A 23,321-nucleotide genomic window follows, 5' to 3' on the forward strand; every position below is an offset into this window, starting at 1 on the left:
AATTTGGCTGTGCTGGGCCTTTGATTCTGTGCTTGGGCTTTCTCTAGCTGTGGCGAGGGGGTCTACTCTCTTTTTGCAGAGCACAGGCTCCAGGATGCATGAGCTTCCGTAGCTGTGACACACGGGCTTAGTTGTCCCCTGGCAGGTGGAATCTTCTGGAATCAGAGAATCAAACCCATATCCCCTGCATTAGCAGGTGGATTCCTAACCACTGGACCACCAGGCAAGACCCCGATCTGAGTCTGAATTCCAGCCCTCGCAGCTATGCAGCTCAGAAACAGTGTCTGTATTTATGTCTCTATACTGCAGTTGCTGATTGCAGCCATGAAATTAAAAGACGCTTACTCCTTGGAAGGAAAGTTATGACCAACCTTGATAGTATATTAAAAAGCAGAGACATTACTTTGCCAACAAAGGTCCGTCTAGTCAAGGCAATGGTTTTTCCCGTGGTCATGTATGGATGTGAGAGTTGGACTGTGAAGAAAGCTGATCGCCGAAGAATCGATGCTTTTGAACTGTGGTGTTGGAGAAGACTCTTGAGAGTCCCTTATACTGCAAGGAGATCCAACCAGTCCATTCTAAAGGAGATCAATCCTGGGTGTTCATTGGAGGGACTGATGCTAAAGCTGAAACTCCAATACTTTGGCCACCTCATGCGACGAGTTGACTCACTGGAAAAGACTCTGATGCTAGGAAAGGTTGGGGGCGGGAGGAGAAGGGGACGACAGAGAATGAGATGGCTGGATGGCATCATCGACTCTGTGGACATGAGTTTGAGTGAAGTCCGGGAGTTGGTGATGGACAGGGAGGCCTGGCGTGCTGTGATTCATGGGGTCGCAAAGAGTCGGACACGACTGAGCGACTAAACTGAACTGAACTGAAGCCTTGGTTTGGAGAAGGCAATGGCACCCCACTCCAGTACTCTTGCCTGGAAAATCCCATGGACGGAGGAGCCTGGTGGGCTGCAGTCCATGGGGTCGCTAATAGTCAAACACGACTGAGCGACTTCACTTTCACTTTCATGCTTTGGAGAAGGAAATGGCAACCCACTCCAGTGTTCTTGCCTGGAGAATCCCAGGGATGGGGGAGCCTGGTGGGCTGCTGCCTATGAGGTTGCACAGAGTCGGATACGACTGAAGCGACTTAGCAGCAGCAGCAGCAGCAAGCCTCGGTTTCCCCATTCTTGAAGTTGACCCCTTCCTCCCTAAGAGACAGGTGCTCTGACAATTTGCTGAGATGATGCCGGCAAGCAGGCAAGTTCAAGCCAATCATTCATGTTTGATGCTTGTGTCATGCTTTGCAGAAAACCACGATAAACATAGTCCTTCTCGCGATATTTCTTTAAGGTAGACAAAAGGACAGTAGCCTTCCAACGGCCTCCCTGTCCGAGGAAAGGCCATAACTCCTGATTAATGAAAACCCTGAACTGAGTCTTGGCGACCACCTCTTTCCTTCCCGTGTGTCACCAACCATCTGTTAAATAATGCCTTCCTGATTTTGCCAGACACTCAGTCAACTTGTCTGACCTGTTCTTTGTGCAAAATCAGAATGTGTGCCCACCTCCTGTCTCTTATGGTATTTTCCGCACGGTGTTTCCAATGTTGACACTGTCAGCCTCAGCTATAATTTCCATTAGTCAGTTTCTAAGGTGTGTTTTAAAAATCTAGACCAGAGCACGTTAATCAAGTTTAAGTCAGGGCTGGGTTTCACAGAAAACCCCACGTGCAGGTCCATATGGCTGATAAGAGCCTTGCTATCCAAAACAGTGGTCCAGAATCCAACTGCCTTAGCATCCTGGGACCTTATTAGAAATGCAAGGTTGTCCTGGCCCTCTATCTCCTTTCCTCTTCCTGCTCCTTCCCCATCCCAGACCTACTGATTCAGAATCTGTATTTTAAACAGATCCCGGGGTGAGCCATGCCCACACATTCCAGGCTGAGAAGCGCTGAACTAAGAGGCAGTAGTTCTCAGACTTGACCACACTTTAGAATTAACCGAGAAATTTTCAAAAACGTTCTTGGTTCAGTTCCTTATTCCTAGAGAATCTGTTTTAACTTGTCTGGAGCACTGCTCAAGAGCAGATCCTTTTTAAAAGAATAGGCAGTGACTCTAACGTGTAGCCAGCATGCGAACACCGCCCCACCCCTTGGATCAGAACACTTCCGTTAGGATGGGCATGACCTCGTATACCAGGACCAAACCAGGAGGGCAGCTAGAGGTCACAGGGCTGCCAGTTGTATTGAGAGAAGTGCCCCAGAAACTGGGGACCTAGAATGGCTTGACGAATATATCCTCATAAACACGCGTACATTTATGCAGTCTCATTAAAGTATAGTCACATGCTGTGTTTATAACGACAGAGTTGCCAAAAAATGGGCGTCAGTAAAACAAATCGTATTGTCACAATGGTTATTATTATTGTAACAAAACTTTAACATTTCTTAGCCCTCTGCCAATGCAATCACAATGCATAATGCATTTGAGATTACTTCCAGCTGTCTCCTACTCCATGAATGGGGACATTTCTTTGCACACAGCATTCAGACGCCGTGTACATTTGCATGATAAGCAGCCATCTTCCCATTCATGAGTAGAGGCTCAGAACTGGAGATGGCCCTTCAGCGGCCACCCCAATGCCCTCAAACTTGCAAGGGAGCCCTCTACCTGAGCCTGATGGGCCAGTACTGTTGGGAGGTAAGTAAGGCATGAGCTAAAGCAGAAAAATCCCGAACCAGAAAATCACATTTCAAGTTCTTGTTATGCCACCTATCACCCTGGTTAGTGGGATGAATTGTGCCCCGATCTGTAACTGAGGGCTTTCCTGGCGACTTACATGGTAAAGAATCTGCCTGTAATGCAGGAGATGTGGGTTCATGCTTGAGCTGGGAAGATCCCCTTGAGAAGGGAATGGCGACCCACTGCAATGTTCTTGCCTGGAAATTTCCATGGACAGAGGAGCCTGGAAGGCTACAGTCCATGGGGTCACAAAGAGTCAGACAAGGCTGAGCGAGTAAAAAACACACACACACACACACACACACACACACACATACACACCCCTGTACTGACTACCTGAAGTGACGATTGTGAGACTCAAATAAGACAGTGCAAAAAACGAGTTCTAGAAGCAGAAGACTCTAATGCTACAAGGAGTAGGCACTACATGTTGTCTGAGTAGCAACAGTAGTTACAAAGCTGTGTTACTATCGCACAGGGAGGAAGAAGAATCTATCTTCAAAATCCGTATAGTTTTCTGGGGTTTTGTAGAGAGAGAATAGATAGCTAGAGGAAAGGATGGGAGAATGGATGGCTGAACGGATCAAGAGCTAGATGGATGGATGGAGGAGCAGGTGGAGGGATAAATAGATAAGAGAAAAGAAAGAAGGAAGGAATTAAGGAATGGGTGATGGGCGAACACGTGGATAAACGGATGGCTGGACAGGTGGATGGATGGATGGGTGGGTAGATGGGTGAGTGGGTGGAAAGAAGGAAGGAAGGAATAAAACAGGGAAAAGCAGGTAGGTGGGTGGTGGAGGGATGGGCCGGTAGAGAGTAGGATGGATGATAGGCAGACAGAGGGTGGATAACTGAATTTATAAATGGAGGAATGTGTGCAGATGAATGGATAGAGGCACGGATGGGTGGAGGCACGGATGGATGGATGGATGGATGGATGGATGGATGGATGGGTGGATGGGTGGATGGATGGGTGGATGGATGGATGGATGGGTGGATGGATGGATGGGTGGGTGGATGGATGGATGGGTGGATGGATGGATGGGTGGGTGGGTGGATGGATGGATGGGTGGGTGGATGGATGGATGGGTGGATGGATGGATGGGTGGGTGGATGGATGGATGGGTGGATGGATGGATGGGTGGGTGGATGGATGGGTGGGTGGATGGATGGGTGGATGGATGGATGGGTGGATGGATGGGTGGGTGGATGGATGGATGGGTGGATGGATGGATGGGTGGATGGATGGATGGGTGGGTGGATGGATGGGTGGGTGGATGGATGGATGGGTGGATGGATGGATGGATGGATGGATTGGTGGATGGATGGATGGATGGGTGGGTGGATGGATGGATGGGTGGATGGATGGATGGATGGATGGATGGATGGGTGGATGGGTGGAGGCACGGATGGATAGTTGATGGGTGGAGGCATGGGTAAATGCAGTGCTGCTTCACGTGCAGCCCACCTCCCACTCTTTCTACTTGGCCTCTCATGGCTTTAAATTAATCACCCGAATGCCTTTGGGGTCGAGTGCAACCATTTTAGTACAGCCTGCAAGCCCTTTGTTATCTGCCCAAAGCTGTCTTCTCCACCCTCACTTGGTTCTGTTCCCCATGCTTTCCCACCACCCCACAGCCTGTGCTTTCCCGTCTCCGTTTCTTGGCTGTTACTGCTCTTGACTCTGCAAGCCAAACTAGGTGCCAAGCCCAGCTTCTACTTGGAAGCCTTCCCTGCTGCAGTCGGTCCAAAGGAATCCCTCCCTCCTTCTCTCAACATGGAGCCTCACTTGTTTCTATCCCACAGACTGTCTACCTTTCTGCATAGCGTGGATTACCTCCTTCACTGAAAGGAGAGGGAAGGAGCTAGCATGTAGTGAGCGTCTACCTGGGCACCTTCATGCAATCCTAGTACCAACCCTGCAAGGGATATACAGGTCTTGTTTTTCCCAAGCAGTGACACGGGCTCTCAGAGGCTGACTGACTTGTCTGAGGCATATCAGTGGTGGAACTGGGATTTGAACGCAGGTCTTCTGACTCCACTTGTCTACCTTTCCCTCCACTGTAGTCTAAACCCCTGGACCATCTGGATGATAGGTAGAGGGTGGAGGAAGGAATGAATGGATGCCGTTGGATGGATGGAGGAATGGATGCGTAGATGGATGCGTGGAGGGATGAATGGATACTTACATCATGGTTGAGTCACCGGCAAAGTGGAGGTAATCATAGCAGTGAGGTTACACAGCCTAGGAAGAGTACCTGGTCATGTGCTATGCTGTGCCTAGTCGCTAAGTTGTGTCTGACTCTTTGCAACCCCAGGGACGGTAGCCTGCCAGACACCTCTGTCCATGGCATTTTCCAGGCAAGAATACTGGAATGGGTTGCCATTTCATACTCCAGGGGGTCTTCCAGGCCCAGGGATCAAACCCATATCTGTTGCATCTCCTGCATTGACAGGCGGATTCTTTACCACTGTACCACTTGGGAAAATCAAGCACTGGTCACAGACTTCTTTAATGCCTCCAGCAAACTGCCTGTGCTGAAAGTGGGGCTGGGGGTTGAGGAGAAGAAAGCAGCTTGGGAGCTGGCTTGGCCTGGATCTGTATCTCTTGTTCAGTTGCTCGGTTGTGTCTGGCTCTTTGCGACTCCATGGACCACAGCATGTCAGGCTTCTCTGTCCTCCACTACCTTTTGGACTTTGCTCAAACTCACATTCATTGAGTCCGTCATGCCGTCCAACCATCTCATCCTCTGTTGCCCTCTTCTCCTTTTGTCCTCAATCTTTCCCAGCATCAGGGTCTTTTTCAATGAGTCAGCTCTTTGCATCAGGTGGCCAAAGAATTGGAGCTTCAGCCTCAGCATCAGTCCTTCCAATGAATATTCAGGGTTGATTTCCTTTAGAATTGACTGGTTTGATATCTCTCCTTCATCTCTTATTAGCTGTGTGACCTTGAGCAAGTCACCTTTCCTCTTGGTGAAAATGGTGATGCCACCGATCTTGCAAACTTTTGCCGGGAACTGAGACTAAACAGAGAAGGTGCTGAGCACATCATAGATGCTCCCCAAACAGGAGCTGATACCACAACTTTAATCCTTGGGGTTTCTGATACCTCAACTCTCATTAAGTGGGTGCAGAGAGCATTCTTAGCTCTCCCCCTCCCCTGCATGAAGAATTCTCTGAGTACCCTTTACAAAATTAGCATTTGTAAACCCTTCAGAGCCTCAAAAACCTGAGACCACTTACCCTGTTTGCACTTGCAAATTGTTTTCCTTAGAATCTGAAAAAAAAGTGCACACGTGCAAGTATACTATTAGGATCTGCTACAATATACAAATGGAAGGTCAGACCGCACCCTCTCTGGTTTCAGGCAACACTCCTATTTTAATTGCAAATCCATAAGCCTCTTCTGTGAATTGCATTTGGTTTTTAAAGGAAAAGGGGTGCACATGTCACAGGATCATTTGCGGAAGCCACATCACAGAGGCATTTTCTAATGCACATAACCGGATAATATGGTAATCAGACTAAATCGGTGGCAAAATGCTTTGAAACCTTAAATAAGATCTAAATCGCAATTGTTCTAACATTTATAGTTGATAGAATTTTTTAGCCTAAGTCACATTGAAACGTTTTCTCTTTGTTTTTCATTTTGGCAGAAAGAGGGAGTGACTTGCGAGTTAATCTTTTAGAAGATGTTTGACTGTAGCAAGCTGCAATAAAATATGCATAATATGAACTTAATAAAAAGTAACACCTCTGCTATAAATTGCTTCATTGAGATATAGAAACATATTATAACCCATAAAATGCATACAAGAAATGGAATGAAACCGAAGTTACCTTTATTGTCAGTTCTTATTTCTGGAATAGTCTAAAACTGAAGATAATGATTACTCATGGAAAAAAAAATACTTTATCAAATGCAACATCAACATTGTTGGTGGCATTTTCTGACTCATGGGTGGATTTGTGGTCCTGGAGAGGTGCCTAGACATTGTAATTCACAAGAATTATAATTAACAAGGAAAAATTACTCATTTATTTACATTCCCATTTGAACACTAGATAAATTATTTGCTAAAAGCCCCTTAATGATCCCAAAGTACGTAATTATCTAGTACATTGGTCCCAATTTCAGAGGATAAAAGCTATAGCGAAATGACTTTTTTCCCCTTAAAAACTATTCCCTCACAACTCCTGCTAGACATTTCTTTTATGGTTTTTTAAAAGTTATATTGGTTTTTTTAAATATCAAAATATTTTATGCAAAATATTTCATTTTTAAAAAATTCACTCTCGCTCTCGGGAGAGTGTATGTGCAATTGTTAAAGATGTAGTGCAGATTGCAATAAATTCTGAAATTAACACTGAATATATTTTCATATTATGTTTACATATGGGTAGGGTTTTTTTTAGCCTCCCTATCTTTTTTAGATTTATGAGATTCTCTACAATAAGATTTTGTGTGAGTATATTTAAATTTCATATGTGTATATATTTATACACACACAGAGCAAGATTACATACTTGCTTTAATTTCTCCCAATCTTAAAAACTCATAAAATATTTAAGCTGTTTCAGGACCAGAATAGTAATGCTTCAAACTGTTGTTTAAAATTACATCCAACCCTCACCTACCCGTGCTAATGAATGGGGCGGTGCAGCCGTGAGGGAATATCCATCAAAAGTAACCAACGCAGCACAGACTCAGTGGTCAACCTTGTGTTCTGTCCACTCCCCCCTCCCTCCCCATTATAGCCACTCCGCAAATGACTCATCGGTCCCCTTCCTCATCTCCTACCATCCGAATGATGAACCTTCTAGTTGGAAATAAGGTGATCAAAGGGTGAGCAGAAGGAATCATCTGTAAACGTTGGCAGACAGGGAAGGGTCCGTTGGTTTGCAGGTTTCCATGTGCCTAGAAAATCCCATGGATGGAGGAGCCTGGTGGGCTGCAGTCCGTGGGGTCGCTAAGGGTCGGACACGACTGAGCGACTTCACTTTCACACATTGGAGAAGGAAATGGCAACCCACTCCAGTGTTCTTGCCTGGAGAATCCCAGGGACGGGGGAACCTGGTGGGCTTCCGTCTATGGGGTCACACAGAGTCGGACACGACTGAAGTGACTCAGCAGCAGCAGCAGCATGCCTTTATTCATTCATTCAACAAATACTTATTGCACACTTCGTGTGTGACACATTGGTGAGCGACTGGGTTCACCAATGGGCTCCAACAAGGAACGTGTTGAATGCTTCCCCTGCTTTTACGGTGTCGGTGGTATAGGAGAGGAGGAAGGCTCCCAAACACGCAACTGCAGAATGAATACCAACCTTGAAAAGAAGGATGAGAAAAAACACAGCATGTGTATATACAGTAAAGTAAGTATCTATCTGGGGGTCTAACCTAGCCTGCAAGAGGCGGGTGAGATGGTCGAGAGGGATTTCCCAGGAATCTCCTCATGCTAACAGAACAGGTAGATGGTAGGAGTGGAGGGGTCCAGGCATGAAAGCACTGAACAAAATGAAACCGTTTAACTAATTCTTGAGCTAATCATAATGGGATTGACCTCACAGTCTTTTAACTGAGATCATCTCCTGTTTCAAAACCAGCAGAGAGTTTGGGGTTTTTGAGCACGAGCCACCAGTTCTCCTTGCTTGGCCCTGCAACAAATCTTTCTCTGCTCCAAATGCCAGGGGTTTGGTTTGTTTGGCCTCACTGTGCGTTGGTTTGCTTAGATTCGTGCCCATTAAGTCGGTGATGCTTCTAATCATCTCGTCCTCTGCCACCCCCTTCTCGTTTTGCCCTCAGTCTTTCCCAGATCCAGGGTCTTTTCCGAGTCAGCTCCTGGTATCAGGTGGCCAAAGGATTGGAGCTTCAGTAGCAATGCTTCCAAGCCTGGACATTCAGGGTTGGTTTCCTTTAGGACTGACTGGCTTGTTCTCGTTGCAGTCCAAGGGGCTCTCGAGAGTCTTCTCCATAGGGTCCTGCTTGGTTTCAGTACCTGAGAATAACTAAGTTGCAGTGAGGCCATTAGAGTCTGTCCTAGTTCAATCGGATAGGTATCTTTACAAGAACAGGACATTAGGGTGCAGAGAGAAACACCAGGGATTCAAGCACAGTTGAAAAGGCAGCAAGGGCGGGCATCTGCAGACTAAGAGGAGGCCTTGGGAGAAACCAAACCTGCTAACACTTTGATCTTGGACCTCCATGCCTTCAGAACCGTGAGAAAATACTTCTCTGTTGTTTAAGCTCCTCAATCTATACTGCTTTGTGATGACAACCCAAGGAAACTCATAGAACATCCATACAGAATCCATTAGTGTGAGATCTGGAGGATAAGGTAAGTAGCAGTGATGAACCCTTTTCCGCTGTAGCTCACGTGTGGATTAATGAAACACACGCTCTTTGTGGCCGTAGCCTTCCAAGGATAAGCAGCTGGGATTTCCTTAGTGGCCAGTGAGAAGGGTAAAAATGAGGGAGAATCAGAGGTGAGCTAGAAAAACCTTCCAGTCAGGAAGCATTATGGACACAGGGCTAAGGAAACAGGGTGGCAGCATCTACCAGAAGTCTCTGTGGTGGACTTGATACAGAAATAAATTGATATGAAAATCTGTATCAGGAAAAAGAAAAAAGTCTGTGTGTGTTATTACACATCTATCCATCCATTTACCCATCCATTTGTCCATTTTCTTGTTGCTGCTGCATTTCAAAATAAATTGCAGACATCAGAACACTTTATCCATAAACACTGCATCATGCCTATTCTTAACTCAAGATCAACCTTTGCTTTTGGTTCTTTTTATAAGTGAAATTTATATAAAGTGAAATGAGCAAACTTTAAAAAAAAACTTACACAGTGTTATTGGAGCTTAATTGACATGCAATAAACAACATACTTAAAAGATATTTTGATAAGTTTTTATATATACACACACTCCTGAGACTATTTTCCATAATCAAGGTAATGAACATATCCATCACCCCAAGACTCTTGTGCCCTTTGATAAGATCTTCCTCACTGCCTACCCCAGGCAAGAACAGACATGACTTATGCCACTATAGAATAGTTTTTATTTTCTAAAATTTTATATAAGTAGAATCATATGATATAAAATCTTGTTTTGCTTGGCTTACCTCCCCCCACACACACACATTTTTAAATTTTATATTGCCTACAGAAGACTTTTGAGAGTTCCTTGGACTACAAAATCAAACCAGTCAGTCCTAAAGGAAGTTAGCCCTAAGTACTCATTGGAAGGACTGATGCTTTAGCTCCAATACTTTGGCCACCTGATGCAAAGAGTTGACTCACTGGAAGAGACCCTGATGCTGGAAAGGATTGAAGGCAAAAGGAGAAGAGGGTGGCAGAGGATGAGACGGTGAGACAGCATCACCAACTCAATGGACATGACCTTGAGCAAACTCCAGGAGACAGTGGAGGACAGGAAAGCCTGGTGCGCTGAAGTCCATGGGGTCACAAAGAGTCTGTTGTTCAGTCACTTAGTAACTGAACAACAGCAACAACATCGGAGAATAGCCTGTTAATAATGTAGTAGTTTCAAGCGGACAAAGGGACTAGCCCTTTTTTTATTTCAGCATGATCATCTCAAAACATCTAAATAGCTTATCGATAGTTTATTCATTTTATTGCTGGGACTCAAGTACAGATAGGGGCTTCCCAGGTGGCTCAGCGGGAAAAGAGTTCGCCTGTGACACAGGAGATGCAGAAGACACTGGGTCGAGCAGGCCCTCTGGAGGAAGGCATGGCAACTCACCCCTAGTATTCTTGCCTGGAGAATCCCATGGAGAGGGGAGTCTGGTGGGCTACAACCCAGAGGGTGGCAAAGAGTCAGACACAGCTGAAGCAACTGAGCTCATACCCACAAAAGTGTACAATGAACATTCATGTCCATTTGTTTATTTGGTAATGTGCTTTCCTTTCTCTTGGGCAAATACCTAGAAGTGAATGGCTAGATCATAAAGTGGGTGAATGATGAAATTTTTAAAGAAACCGGCAAAGTGTTTTTCAAAGTCATTGTACCGACTTGAAGTGTATGAGAATTCTGGTAGCACCACATCCTCGATAACATTTTCTTATTATGAATCCTTTAAATTTCAGCTGTGCAAATAGGTGTATTTTGGTATCTTACTGTGGTTTAAACTTGCATTTCCTTAATGATGAATGATATCTAGTATATTTTCATGTGCTTATTTCAGGTATGTCTTCTTCAGTGAAGGGTCTATTGAAATCTGTTGTTTATTTTTTTTAATTGAGTTTTCGTGTTCTTAGCATTGAGTTTTGAGAGTTCTTTACTACATTCTTAGTATAAACCCTTTATCAGATGATTTGACAATAGTTTCTCCTAGACTGTGGCTTAATTTTTCATTCTCTTAACAGCATTTTTCCAAGAAGCAGATGATACGGATTTAAAATATTTGGCAATCTGTTCTTTTATGAATCATGTTTTTGTATCTAAGAAATCTTTGCCAAATCCAAGGTCACAAGTGTTTTTACCTTTTAAAAGTTTTATAAACTTTTAGGTTTTAAAACATATGTCATATGGCCCAACATTAGTTAATTTTTGTTAGAATGCAAGGTATAAATAGAAGTCTCTTTTTTTTTTTTTTTGCATGTGGATAAACTAAGCTTCCTAAACTCTGTATTCTATTCCATTGATCCATTTGTCTCTCTTGATAGCTGCAGCTTTATAAGAAGGCTTAAAATCAGGTTATGTTAGCCAATCAATATTGTTCCTCTTTTCAAAAGCTGTTTGGGCTATTCTAGATTATTTCCATTTCCATATGAATTTCATAATCAGCTCATCCATTTTCTCTAAGTCTGTTGTGATTTAGATTTTGTTAAATCTATAGGTCAATTTTGGGAATACATATTCTTTAATCATAATAAAGTCTTCCAAAGAGGTGTTCAGACCATTTACATTTAGTGTAATTTCTGGTATGGTTGAGTTTCAATCTATAATACTGATACTGATTTTGCATCTACCCTTCTTTGTTTCCCTTTATCTCTTTTTATTTTGAATTCATTGAATTGATTTAATAATTTAATTTATTCTCCTTGTTGGTCTAGTAGCTGTAACTCTTTGATTTTTTATTTTAAACCATTATTTTAATGGTTGCTTTACTGTTTACAATGTACATTTTAACTTAGCGGTGTCTGCCTTTATGTGATGCCATGAAGCATAAAAACCTTACAACCTCCATTCCTCTCTTCCTAATATTTGTGTATTGTCATGCATTTTACTCTTTTATGTGTTATAGGTACCACAGTACGTTGGTACTGTGTTTTTTTAAGCACTTATCTTTTTAAAGAGATTTAAGTAATAAGGGGGTTTCCCTGATAGATCAGTTGGTAAACAATCCGCCTGCAATACAGGAGACCCCGGTTTGATTCCTGGGTCAGGAAGATCTGCTGGAGAGGGAATAGGCTACCCACTCCAGTGTTCTTGGGCTTCTCTTGTGGCTCTACATTCACCTATAGCATACTAGCACCCACAATGTCCAATGCCTTTCATTCCTCTGCGCAGTTTCATATTTTTATCTGGAATCATTTTCTTCTAACTAAAGGATTTTCTTTAACCTTTTTTTTAGTATAGGTCTGTTGTTGTTGAGTCACTAAGTCATGTCCAATTCTTTGTGACCCCATGGACTGTAACCTGAGGCCAGGCTCCTCTGTCCTTGGGGATTCTTCAGGCAAGAATACTGGAATGGGTTGTCATGCCCTCCTCCAGGGGATCTTCCCAACCCAGGGATTGAACCCAGGTCTCCCACATTGCATTCTTTACTGACTGATCCACCTGGGAAGTGTGGGCCTACTGATGATAATTTTCACGTCCAAAATATAACAGAGTTATAGCTGCTCCTCAGCCCTGATTAAACTTGATAGTTATCCATTTTTTCACTCTAAGTTTCTAATCAGTATATAGAGGTTTCTATCTCATTGTTTAATCACATTTCCCAAATAACTAACGATGCTGAGAATATTTTCCTGGGCTGTTCCATCATTCACAGTGTTTCCTTTATGAAGTATCTGTTTAACTCTGTCACCTGTATTGTGGTTACTTTTAATTTTCAAAGTTCCCTGAAAATACTTAGATGAAACACAATCTGTTGGATTAAACAATATCTAGACAAATGAATGGAATTTCGCTCAAGAAACTGCCTGTGATTCCACCTAGATGGAGCAGGAAACAAGTTCTATCTAATGACATTGCTTATCACTCTGCAGATGGTCATAAAATACATTTTTTAGATGCTTTTTCTGGCAATTTTCAAACTTACATGAAAGTAGAAAGAAAAGTGAAAGGAATTCCTATGTAATCATCATCCAGCTTTAACAAGTACCAACATTTTGCTGAACTTGTTGACTTCCAACCTCTTTTTTGTTTTGGCTGGTCTATTTTATAAAAGACTCCAGATGTCATATAATTTCACCCACCAACGGCACACCATTTTGACAGCTAGAACTCAAGCTAGTCATTTAGAATTCTCATTTGATTATAAGTATAGGACCAGGAGATCTTAATGGAAAGAGGTCCAGGTTCAAAACTCTTCCCTTATTAGAGAATGGAACCACATGACTTGAAACAAACTTTGACACTTGACTGAGCCACAAAGCCCATGTCATAATAATTCTATCCCATAGTACCATCTGCTGTCCTTGGTCTCTTCAAAAGGGAAAGAAGGTAAGATACACATTATTTTTTTAAGTTTATTAAAAATTATGTCAAGGGACTTTCCTGGTGGTCCAGTGGCTTAGACTCTGAGCTCCCATGCAGGGGACCCAGGTTAAATCCCTGGTCAAAGAGCTAGATCCCATGTGCCGCAGCTAAAAGTTCACATGCTGCAACTCAAGATCTGCATGCCACAAGGAAGATGCAAGATCCTGCATGTGCAACTAAGACCAGTGAAGCCAAATAAATAAATAATTTTAAAATTCAATTGAAAATTAAACTTCATTAATAACCTATAATGGAATATAATCTTAAAAAAAAAAAAAAGATTCACCATGCTGTACACCTGAAATTAATACATTACCATAAATTAACTATATCCTGATTTTAAAAAAAAGAAAATTAAGGCTCACTTCCCAGCATCAGAGTCTTTTCCAGTGAGTCAACTCGTCGCATGAGGTGGCCAAAGTATTGGAGCTTCAGCCCCAGCATCAGTCCTTCCAATGAACACCCAGGATTGATCTCCTCCAGAATGGATTGGTTGGATCTCCTTGCAGTCCAAGCTGGGAAGGATTAGGGGCGGGAGGAGAAGGGGATGACAGGGAGTGGGATGGCTGGATGGCATCACCGACTCGATGGACATGAGTTTGAGTGAACTCCGGGGGTTGGTGATGGACAGGGAGGCCTGGTGTGCTGTGATTCATGGGGTCGCAAAGAGTTGGACACGACTGAGCGACTGAACTGAACTGAAGGCTCACTTCAAGAATGAAAGTGTATGTTATCCCTTATACCCCATGCATGATTAACAGTTATTTTTTTTAATTCTGTGATTTCACATCTTAAGAGGGAAAGAAAGCATTCAATGTTCTATGAGTATTATAGAAAATCTCCATCTCTTAAGATACCCAAAAGCAGAAAATATGATATGCCTCCTTTCTTTCTTCTATAGCAGAGTTCTCAACCTCAACACTACAGACATTTGGTTCTGATCCTTTTAATTTGCAGGGGGCTGTGTTGGCACTGTAGGATGTATGGCAGCAATGCTAGCTTCTACCTATTATTTGCCTGTAACAATTTCCAGGTGGTGACAACCAAATGTCTCCAGATATTTCCAAACATCATCCCTAGGGGTGGGCAGCAAATCAGCCCTGGTTGAGAACCCTATTTCTATAGATACGATCTTTTGTGCAGACACAGTTCCCTCACTCGGATGAGTGTCAATGTCTCACAGCCTCAGTTTCTTTACCTGTGAAATAGGAATGATTTTGATTTTGTTAAATCTAGGAAATGGCAACCCACTCCAGTGTTCTTGCCTAGAGAATCCCAGGGATGGGGGAGCCTGGTGGGCTGCCATCTGTGGGGTCTCACAGAGTCGGACACGAATGAAGCGACTTAACAGCAGCAGAAGCAGCAGAGATTCATTATGGAATCAATATACTTTAATAATAATGACTCTTCCCATGAAGGTGCTTAGACCATTTACATTTAGACCATCAGTATAATTACTGATATGGTTGAATTTCAGTCTACAAAATTGCTATATTTTTATTTGCCCTTTGTTCTCATTTTCTTCTTTTTTCTGCTTTTTTTTTTTTTAGTTCATTGAATTTATTTAATAATTTCATCTGGTCTCCACAAGAGGGTCAGGTACTTGTGAACACATGATATAAAAGCCATAAAAGGGTTAGCTGGTAACTGATCGTGAAATGGTTAGGGTGGAGGCCTGCTCTGCCTCAGGCACAGAGAGGGAAACGGATCTGTAAGAAAATGGTGAGCAGTCCTGCTCGCTCCAAATGCTTCCGGTGAAAAGAAGAAATAACTGGGCTGAGTCTGTACCAGACCCTCAGCACTGGCACAGGAACTGCAGGGACTCATATGCACGAGATGGGGTCCGCGCTTTCCAGAAATCATACAAGATGGCTCGTGACCAGGTCTGTGAAGGCACCTCGCCCAGCCGGGCACACGTAAGTCTTCACCACATGGGATGATGAGAATGAAGATGAATCAGAGCTAAGGGACATGGCAGAGATGGCGCAGGCCCTTCAAAAGGACGACAAGCCGGTGTCACCTGGCACACTGCCAGGAGGTGGGACAGTCTAAGGGCAGCATGGATGTCAAAGTCCAATAAGGCTTGCATTTAAAGCCCGCGTCTGACACTGATTATTGCCTCTGCGGTTTGGGGCAAGTTACTAATCCTCTCTGTGACCATTCTCTATCAAACACATCATTATTCCTACTTACAGATGTATTGTGTCTAAAGTGTCCAGCTTAGCGCTTGGAACATAGATGGCACAAAATGTTTTCTGTTGTTGCTTAGTCGTTAAGTCCTGTCCTACTCTTTGCGACCTCATGGACTGTTGCCTACCAGGCTCCTCTGTCCAAGGGATTTCTCAGGGAAGAATACTGGAGTGGGTTGCCATTTCCTTCTCCAAGGATTCTTCTCAACCCAGGGATCGAACCCACATTGCCTGCCTTAACAGGTGGACGCTTTACTGATAAGTCACCAGAGAAGCCCTGTTTTATATTAGTATTTACTAATATAACTGCCATCATTTCAAACAGTTGGTTTGAAATGTAACAGTAGTTACCTAAGTGTTGCAGTGACACATTCAGAGAGTCATAGTGATTTAGAACTGGTTAATGTTAACAGTAAAGTTTAATGGAGATTTGAAGAGAGATAAAGAGAGCAAGGAGAGACAGGCCAGCTACTTCATCCATCATGAAGGAGAGATGAAATCGCCCAGAAACGTGGGAATAGTTGGAAGTGGGCAATAGTACGACACAGGACAGCAGGATCTGGGTGAACCAGAAATCAGGGGCTGGTTTTCAGATCCTATAGAGACATTCGGAGTTTTTCAACAGCAGGGATTCAGAATGGCCAATACCAAACTTAACGAGAGTGCTGATTTCAAACCCAAGGTTTGTGGAAAACTCAGAACGCAAGGGAATCAAGTGAAGCACGCCCTCGCCCCGGGCTTCTCGTGTCTCTCTCCTGTGGCCTGTCTGCTCCCTTCTGTGACTTTATGGGGTCCCCTGCAAGCCTAGCTTTGAATTTTCCTGCATTAGTCTCAGTTTAGCCTCTCGGAACCTGTGGTTATCAGTACATTACCAAGGAAACTCCTCATTTGAAGTGGGAACCACCTCTATAGGCTATAAATACAAAGCAATTAGCCTCTCAAGTGCCTTATTATAAAACATATCAAGGACACCTACATGGCCTCCCAGATTAGAGGATAGAATTTCTGTCAAGAGAAGGCCCTTTTTTAAAGGTTGACTTTTTAATAGAATGCAGGGGGTAAAGAACAAACCCATAGATTAAAAAAAGGCTATTCCGATCAGCAAATTTGGGCATGGCTTTTATTATTCTTCACTCTCCAAATCCTTGATTCATTGAATAGCCATTTCTAGGGCCAACTCTGGTTGTAGTTTTCCAAATAAAAGCACAGAGGTCTTTTGGTGCTGAATAAGTAGTGGAAATAAGTCGCTAAAGGGAAGGTGGATAATACAACCTTTGGGGAAAGTAATCTGCTGATGTTTCTTAATTTTAAAATATTTCTTAATTGACAAATTGAAAATACACATACTCTTTGACCCAGAAATTCCACCTTTGGAAATGCATTCTATAGCAATGAGAGTGAACCTACACGGATATATGTGCATAAACGCGTGGTTACTGCAGAATTATTTGTTGTAGCAAAAACCAAAACACTGTAAACTACAGACTAACCATGAACAGTGAAATGAACAGATGTGCTCGGCATGTCCATCATGTAGAATACCATGCAGCTATTTTTTAATGTAGGGGAGAGCGCAAATGTAGTCCCCAATTACCACAAATTATGCAGTCGAGCTTTCCACGTTTGGGGAAATTGCAAGGGTTGGCATATATGGAATGCAATGGATAGGCCTCCGCTGGGAAAACCACCTTTGAGTTTTTGGTGACTCTCCTGCTGGGTGATGAAAGTGAAAGAGGAGAGTGAAAAAGTTGGCTTAAAACTCAACATTCAGAAAACTAAGATCATGGCATCTGGTCCCATCACTTCGTGGCAAATAGATGGGGAAACAATGGAAACAGTGACAGACTTTATTTTTGGGGGCTCCAAAATCACTGCAGATGGTGACTGTAGCCATGAAATTAAAAGACACTTGCTCCTTGGAAGAAACGCTATGACCAACCTAGACAACATATTAAAAAGTCATTACTTTGCCAACAAAGATCAGTCTAGTCAAAGCTATGGTTTTTCCAGTAGTCATGTATGAATGTGAGAGTTGGACCACAAAGAAGGCTGAGCACCAAAGAATTGATGTTTTTGAACTGTGATGTTAGAGAAGATTCTTGAGAGTCCCTTGGACTGCAAGGAGATCCAACTGGTCCATCCTACAGGAAATCAGTCCTGAATATTCATTGGAAGGACTGATGTTGAAGCTAAAACTCCAATACTTTGGCAACCTGATGCGAAGAACTGACTCATTTGAAAAGACCCTGATGCTGGGAAAGATTGAGGGTGGGAGGAGAAGGGGATGACAGAGGATGAGCTGGTTGGATGGCATCACTGACTCAATGGACGTGAGTTTGAGCAAGCTCCGGGAGTTGGTGATAGACAGGGAGGCCTGGCGTGCTGCAGTCCATGGGGTCGCAAAGAGCTGGATATGGCTGAGCGACTGAGCTGAACATCTGTCACAGGATACTGAGCACCGCTTCCTGTGCTGTCTAGCTTGGGACCTTGTTGTTTATCCACTCCACATAGAAGAGCTTGTGTCTGCTATTCCCAAACTCCCAATCCGCCCCTCCACAAATGTGGTCTGCTCTCTTCGTCCATGAGTCGGTTTCTGTTTCATAGATAAGTTCATCTGTGTCACATTTTAGATTTCACATGGAAGTGATACCTTAATATTTGTCTGCCTCTCTGACTTCCTTCACTTAATGTGACAATCTCCAAGCCCATCCTTGTTGCTACAAATGGTATTATTTCATTCTTTTTAATGGCTGAGAATATATACGGACCCATCTTTATCCACTCCTTTGTCAATGGACATTTAAGCTGCTTCCATGTCTTGGCCATTGTGCATGGTGCCATGCAGCTTTCTTTATGCATGTATGTACTTGGGTTGCACCGACTATCCCTTGCTGAGTGCAGGCTTCCTCCCACTGTAGCAAGCAGGGGCTTCTCTTGCATTGAAGTCCAGGCTCTAGTTGTCAAGGCCTCAGTAGTTGAGACTCATGGGCTTAGTTGCCCTGTTGCATGCGGAGTCTTCCCAGACCAGGGATGGAACCCATGTCCCTTGCACTGGCAGGTGGATTCCTATCCACTGTACCACCAGGGAAGTCGGCTTGCAGTTATTTTTAAATGAATTAGAATGGCATGAATTAGACTCATGGGTACTTACTGTGAAAACAGCAAGATCTGGAGGATCTCTCATATGATCATCTTTATAAAAGAGAAAACAGAAATGAAAAGAAAGAGAAGGAAGGAGAGACAAGAGAGGGAGGAAAACGACTTTTCTTACCCAAACCCTCGGCCTCACCCCTGCTCATCCTTGCCGACAGAGCCCCAGTGACATTCGTAGACTGCTGTGTACACAACGGGGTCCACTCAGGGACGCAGAGAGCGAGCTGGACACTCCAACCAGAGGGGATGCATCACAGTAAGTTGGTGTTACAGCTGAGAGAAGAAGCCGAGGGACTGAACAGAGGAAGCAAGGTAGCCAGAGGTTAGCAGATGGCCTCTGCTCCCAGGACTACAGGGACACGGGGAGGTGGTGGTGGTAGGGATCAGGGCCACGTGATGGGGGGATGTTGGCCCCACTTGGAGCAAGGACCACAGAGGAAGAAAGGAGACAAGATGTATTCCTTGGGATCACTGTGCACCAGGTGACTGATCACACCTGTGGTTATTGATATTGTTACTGATAACAATAGTGATGATATTAATAATAATTTTAAAGTTAGTCCTATTTATTTTCAAATGGCTATTTCTCATTTTGTTATTCACAGTTCCCATTTACTGAGAACCTATTCTGTGCCAAACACTTAGTTTTTTGCAAGTCTTAATCATTGTGAAAATGTTAGAATGGTTGTTTCTTCGTTTTAAAAATAAGACTCAGAGAGGTAGATAAGTTTGTCTGATATTACATGCTTAGTAAGAAAAGATTTGAGAACTTGAAATTGACTCTACCGCTCAATCCTAAAGGAAATCAATCTTGAATGATCATTGGCAGGACTGATGCTGAAGCTGAAGCTTCAACAGTTTGGCCACCTGATGCAAACAGCCTATCACTGGAAAAGACCCTGCTGCTGGGAAAGATTGTGAGAGGATGACATGGTTAGATAGCTTCACTGACTCAATGGACATGAATTTGGGCAAACTCTAGGAAACAGTGGAGGACAGAGGCACCTGGCATACTGCAGTCCACAGGGTCACAGGGGGACAGGACTTAGCAACTGAACAACAACATTTATGTATACAACTATATATTTTTATTCTATTCCATTACAGGTTATTACAACACATTAAATATAGTTCCCTGTACTGTAGGGTGAATCCTTGTTGTTCACCTATGTTATATATAGGAAAGCGCATCTGTTAATCTTCTACTCCCATTTATCCCTCCCCGCCTTCCCCTTTGGTAGCCATAAGTTTTCTGTGTCTGTGAGTCTGTTTCGGTTCTGTTCATTGGTACAATTTTTCAGAATCCACATACAAGGGATATCACATGATATTTGTCTTTCTCAAATGTAAGGTTTTCTTGAAGGCGTTGCTGGAGAAGAATTATTTGTATTGTGAGTCATAACATTTTCAAGGCAGAAAGAGCTGGAAAGGAGCCAGGGAGCCCTTTGGGGGCTCAGCTGATGCTGAGATGAGAATGTCCCTTGGAAACTCATTTCCACCATCTGATCTGAATTCCTGAGTCGAGGTGAGTGCCTGAACAGAATGCCTTGTACAGAGCACCGGGGATGCTGTGTTTCCTGGCCAAGTCTGTCCCCAGTTGTAGACAGTAATTTGGTGTCTGGCAAAGAGAGGACACCTCACATAGCAAATGCACAAATAAATTTCACTGGATAATTAGAATCATAACTGGAAGTGAGTAAGCCGGCATCCAGCTTTCAAGCCCAAGGTCAGTGTGGGGGACTGGCCATAGGTCAGCCTGGCAGGGCCTCATAGATCCACCTGGTTCCATGAACAGAAGAGAAAAAAGCCAGGACAAGCCCTGCGAGGGCCTCTGCGAACCAGCTGCTTAGTGACAACTGCTCTTTTACTCTCCTTCATTTGCAGATAAAGAGAGTTCAATACTTAGGTGAGGTTCAAACTGAAAGCCTGGCCCTATAGTGATGTCTAATAAAGGAGGTGTTCTTTATCCCCTATTAAGGAAAACTGAAGCCCAGAGCAGACCCGCTCAAGCCCATTTTCCAGGAAGCAGCAATGCCAGCCTTGAGCCCACCTCTCTCTGCGGTCCCTTCCCCTGGGGCATGGCTCCTCTGCTTTCTTCTCTCTAGAAGGCTGATCTGTGCCCTCCCAATGCACAGACTGGATGAACCAAGAATGGTAACAGGCATCATCCCTGTATTACTCTGATCACTTGATGGAGGCCATCCCAAAACGGATTCCAGGGGCTTCCCTGGTGGTCCAATGGTTAAGAATCCTCTTGCAATCCAGGGGACAAGGGCTCGATCTCTGGTCCAGGAAGATCCCACATGCTGCGGGGCAACTATGCCTGTATGCCACAGTTACTGAGCCTGAGCACCTAGAACTGGTGCTTCAAAACAACAGAGAAGCCTCCGCAATGCGAAGTCCATGCGCGCAATGAAGAGCAGCCCCCGCTGGCCTCAACTAGAGGAAGCCTGCGTGCAGCAACAAAGACCTACCACAGCCCAAAATTAAAATCAATCTTCTCAAAGGGGGGATTCCAAAGGGGACTCTATCACGGATTAACAAAGGCTGTCACCGGTGCTATCTGGGGGCTGGGGATAAAACTGCCACTTAGTCGGTCCCCTCCCCTAAATTTCTCATTCCAGACATGACCACTAGAAAGCAGTGACTTGAAAGAAAGACCAGAGGAAGCCAGATGGCAATAGAGTCAATGGAAAAATACAATGCTGACAGTGCTTTCTAGAGCTTTGGCCATAAAAATGGAGATAAAAGTAAGGCTGCAGCTGAAGGGGACCTGGAGTCAGGAGACGGGTTTGTGGTTAGTTTCCAGGTAGGAGAGACTGGGAATCTTGAGCGGCAGGAAATACCAGCTCTTAAACATGCCGGGGCAGCTCAGTAATTAATTCCAAACCACAGGGCGTCCTTTAAGATAGGGTCATTTTCATGAGACAGAAGCATGTTCACAGCGAACCTGGGGTTAAATGCAATGCCAGTGCTTCAAGATTCCCTGGGCGATCTTGGAGCCATTGGAATTCTTACGGTAAACATATCTAAGTTGCGAGGTTTAGGAAGGTGTTGGGTCTGGTCAGCTTTAACCTATAAATGACTTCCTTTTATTTCTTTAGAAAGCAGTTCTTGGGAACATGTTACATATCAGTGTAAGTTTCCCAAAAACAACCAAAAAAATGCCTTTAGATAGATCTATTTAGGTTAAAATGGAAGAAGCAAATGGAAGGCTCACTGTCATTGTACACAGACAATTTTTTCTTTATCCTATTCACATCACTCAGTCCTGTCTGACTCTTTGAGACCCCATGGACTGTAGCCCACCAGGCTCCCCTGTCCATGGAATTCTCCAGAATACTGGAGTGGTTAGCCATTCCCTTCTCCAGAGGATCTTCCTGACTCAGGGATCGAACCCAGGTCTCCTGCATTGCAGGCAGATTTTCTTCACGGTCTGAGCCGCCAGGGAAGTTTATTGAAGTGTACTTATTTCATAATGTTGTGTCAGTTTCTACGGTACAGCAAAGTGACTCAGTTACACATGTATGTCAGTCTACGTGTATCAGATCTATCTTTTCCATGTTTTTCCATTATGGTTTATCACAGGGTACTGAATATAGCCCCCTGTGCTATACAGTAGGATCTTGTTGCTTATCCATCCTGTATGTAAGAGTTTGCGTCTGCTGTTCTCATCCTTCCCCCACCCTCCTCCCTCTTGGCAACCACAAGTCTGTTCCCTATGTCTGTGAATCTGTTTCTGTTTCATGGATAAGTTCATTTGTGTAAACAGACTTTTTAAAATTTGAGTCAGGTCCAGGTATGCTAATACAGCCGGACAGAACATGCATCAATGCCAAAATGCCTTGTCCTAAGATTACAGGATGAGATGTGTGTGTGCGCTCACTCAGTCGTGTCCAACTCTTTGTGACCCCATGGACTGTAGCTGGCCAGGCTCCTCTGTCCATGGGCTTTCCCACGAAAGTACTGGAGTGGGTTGTCATTTCCTCCTTCTGACCCCAGGATCAAACCCTCGTCCCCAGCATCTCCTTACAGCTAGATGAGCCCGTTCTGCTCACCACACAATTTGCCCTCCTCACCGGATGGTGTTGAAGATCAAATGTGCTTAGTCGCTCAGTCCTGTCTGACTCTGCGACCCCATGGACTGTAGCCCGCCAGGCTCCTCTGTCCATGGGGATTCTCCAAGGAAGGAATACTAGAGTGAGTTGCCATGCCCTTCTGCAGGGGATCTTTCCAACCCAGGGATCGAACCCAGGTCTCCCACATCGCAGGCAGATTCTTTACCATCTGAACCATCAGGGAAGATCTGGTGAAGCTCAAATGGGACAAAGATTTCAGAGCAGTCAGCCTGGTGCCAGGGCCACAGTGAGCACAAAATCAGTGATGACCCTGACTGTGGCTCACTTTGGCCCAACACCTCCCCGGCCCCAGGCACAAGGAAGAACAGGGACATGGTGTGGGTGTCTCAGTGGAAGGAGCAGACTCAGAGAAGACAGGAACAGAG

At 44.1% G+C, this 23,321-nt stretch overlaps 1 non-coding gene across 1 annotated transcript; it reads right to left on the reverse strand.

The window, feature by feature from the left end:
- Positions 1-17,226: 17,226 nt before the first annotated feature.
- On the reverse strand, positions 17,227-17,389 carry LOC129550821 (U1 spliceosomal RNA). The gene has a single exon (XR_008684949.1). It is a non-coding gene; the product is annotated as a U1 spliceosomal RNA (small nuclear RNA).
- Between the last annotated feature and the right edge of the window lie 5,932 nt (positions 17,390-23,321).

The sequence above is a fragment of the Moschus berezovskii genome, chromosome 21, assembly GCF_049115385.1.
Source record: "Moschus berezovskii isolate FMDL1 chromosome 21, NW_MosBer_1.0, whole genome shotgun sequence".
Lineage (NCBI taxonomy): Eukaryota > Metazoa > Chordata > Mammalia > Artiodactyla > Moschidae > Moschus > Moschus berezovskii.